Genomic DNA, 3176 nt, shown 5'->3' with positions numbered 1-3176 from the left:
CTGAGGATCCCCCATTTGGAAAGATATTTGTTAGGTTTTGGCTTGCTAATGTGCTAAGAAGTGTTATTGATTTCAAATTTATTGAAAAATTCCCTCTAAGAATTTTTTTCAAATCAACTTTTTCCAAAAACAATTCTTCTCCGTCAACATCGTTGTTGTACTTTTCGGACAATGTTTTCTTCTTTTCTTTGAGATCTATAACTCGGTCATTGTTGAATATTTTCAAAAAAACTAAAAAAGCTCATTTAACCAGTTAGCAGCTTTGTAGTCCTTCGTACTAGGTTTCCAATGACACTGTCAAGCAGTAAGAGTCAATAATTTTAAAGTTTTCTTAAGAAAAATAAATTTGCTTCTGTGTGCATTTGTCAGCGAGTAGTTTAGCTTTCTTTCTTCTGTCAGGGAGTTCTTTATCAACATTAATACATTCTGCGAGAGCTTTGCAGTCGTTGAAAATTTCAAACCATTTTGAGCGCATGTTTTCTCGTTTTTCTTTGCAAACGTCTCTTGTTTTTCTTTTTCCTTTCTTTTTGAAGCACCTGATTAATGCTGATAGTTCATTTCACAGATTTCACTCTAGTTTTTTAAAACAACAACAGTTAAAAGAACGCCACACTAAAAACACACAAATTAAATAAACGATTGACATCACCGTGACAACACAGGAAAAGCCCACTATCACGGAGATGGACTTACGCTTAATATATTGCTGAAGTGAAATTTCGTGTCTATGTAATTTTTACACACACACACACATACACATTTTGATAAAACCCTCTTTCGGTAGGAATGACGATAGCAACTATTGACCAATATTGAATTACTTATTTTTCAAAGTTGGTTTGGCGTGTGGTTGCTAAGCCACTTTTGCGTCATGTTACTCAAATTAATTTTATGCCAACTTGTCAGTCTGGCTCTATCGAAGATTTCACTCAACTGAAACGGCTTTCCTAAATAGTGATTCTGATTGATTTTCGTCGATTGACGCGTATAATATTATTTTCAATGCATTTTTCAAAACAAATGTTTAGAAACAAATACAAATATAGTATTTAACTAAATAACGATTATTATCGGAGGCACTGTGTGACCTCGAGGGCTTCGTCTACAATAGCCAAAAACACAAAGCTATTTTAATAGATTTTTTTCCGATCTCTGGCGATTCTGATCTTTTCATTTGAAGCCTGGTTTAAACATAAATTTCTAAAAAAAATTTGCAGCCATACTGCCATGAATTGAAAAATCCATAATTCTGCGCCTCTCACTTGTTCTGCAGTTTTTCAATGTTGCCCTAGCGATAGTCAATTTTTTATTATATATACTTCTTAATATTTTGAGTTATTCTGTCTTTCGCCACAGCTTCTGAAAAACAACTTCAAGCAATTTTTAAATCTTTTGATTATTCTATGGTTTTTACTTTTAATTTGGAGAAGCCATAGTTTTGGGCAATATCTACAAAAGATATGTTTAGCTAACCACAATTTTCCAAACTCATTTTAATTAACTATTAGAAGAGAAACTTTTAGTAAAAGCAGTTTTTCTCTTTTTCTGAAACCCCTTTGTTGGTTCATTCATTTCCGTTGAACTTACTTTCTTTATTAATCTATTCAATTTTATAATACTGTTTAATTTATCAGGTAAACTCGGTAGACCAAAATACATTTTGAATTGTTACAATTTTTATAAATGGGAATTATGGTTGTGGTTCTCTAAAAATTTGGTACTCTTTTAATACTACTTTTCGTAAACTGGCAAGTGTTAAATCTATTATTTTTTAGTAAATCTGCAAAAATATTGTATATGTCCAGAGCTCTATTACTGCCATCTGCTATTTTCTGTACCTTTCCTATAGATAATTTGCATCATTATTTATTGTTTTCTCTGTTTAAGACTCACAAATTCTTTCAATGGTTTTATTGTTTGTTTGGTGTTTTGCAGTTGATCTCTATTCTAAATACAGAAAACTAACAAGAAAATTTTTTAAAAGAAGGCCAGATAGATCAGTTATCTGCCAATTTTGTCGTCTGGCACTTTTTTCCATTGATTTTAAGGCGGTGTTCAAATATCGGTGTGTTCGGTCATCCCATATAAAACAGTGTAACGTTTAATGCAATCTTCTAGATAAGTATAAATTTAATAAATGTCCATAAAATTTTGCAGATTTTATCACTTTATGCAATAATTTTATTTTTAAATGCAAAGTAGATTAAAAAACCTTGCTCGATAAAAACTCCCATAATTGAATGGAACGCGAACAGGCACTTTTTCATTTATTATTTCAGCATTCTGATCAAATTCATGAAAATTTTAATACTAAATCCATTTTGTAGAAATATTTAAACTTCAACAAATATTTCTATTTTAATCTAAGCATTTAAAAATTAACCGTCAAAATAAAATACTAACCATCACATTATTTGGATTTGAATTAGATGCTGGAGGGTCGAATGAAACAAAAGGAACGAATTCCAAATCTCCAACTGTTAAGAACAAAAAACTTCTCACTTCCATTGTCACACCAGCTGCAAATTGTTTTCCAATCAATAATGTTTTAAGGTCTTAATTAAATTTTTGAAGCGGTAATTCTACAATATCAAATATTTGCTATAACGCGTAGTAATCTTGAGTTAAAGGATTTTAAATAGATTCATAATAACGTTATCAATAGAATTTTTAATAAAGAAATCGTTTTTAAAAATAATCAGTTTAATAGTTCAGTGTTTTAATGTCTGAAATGTACTTACACAACAATATATGTTGGTCAAAAATTCAAAATCAATTACCAAAAGGTATGGTTGAACTGTTTCTAGCGTAAGGAGGCATGGGGCATTAGTTTCCCGGCCCCCTTTAATTTGCTACCGCCATCATAGGTCGTATAAATTTACTCCTCTCTTCTTAATTCAAACATGAAGTTACAAATTTTCTTTCTTATTCAGTTATATATTCAAGCGCAAAACTGATGATTGTCTGCACAAGCAAAAAGTAGCAATGACAGTCCACCCAATAATGGAACAACACAACATCTTTATAACTAGAAAAATTTTAGATAATAAAACCTAAGCAATTTATTACAACAAAGATTATTCTAAACAAAAGATCTTTATTGTTCAATAAAAATAAGCCACCAATAAACGGTTTGCGGACAACTCGTCACCTCATAATTCACCCCCAGACAACTT

The sequence above is a fragment of the Helobdella robusta genome (genome assembly GCF_000326865.2).
Source record: "Helobdella robusta unplaced genomic scaffold HELROscaffold_45, whole genome shotgun sequence".
Lineage (NCBI taxonomy): Eukaryota > Metazoa > Annelida > Clitellata > Rhynchobdellida > Glossiphoniidae > Helobdella > Helobdella robusta.
This window is presented reverse-complemented; position numbering follows the sequence as displayed.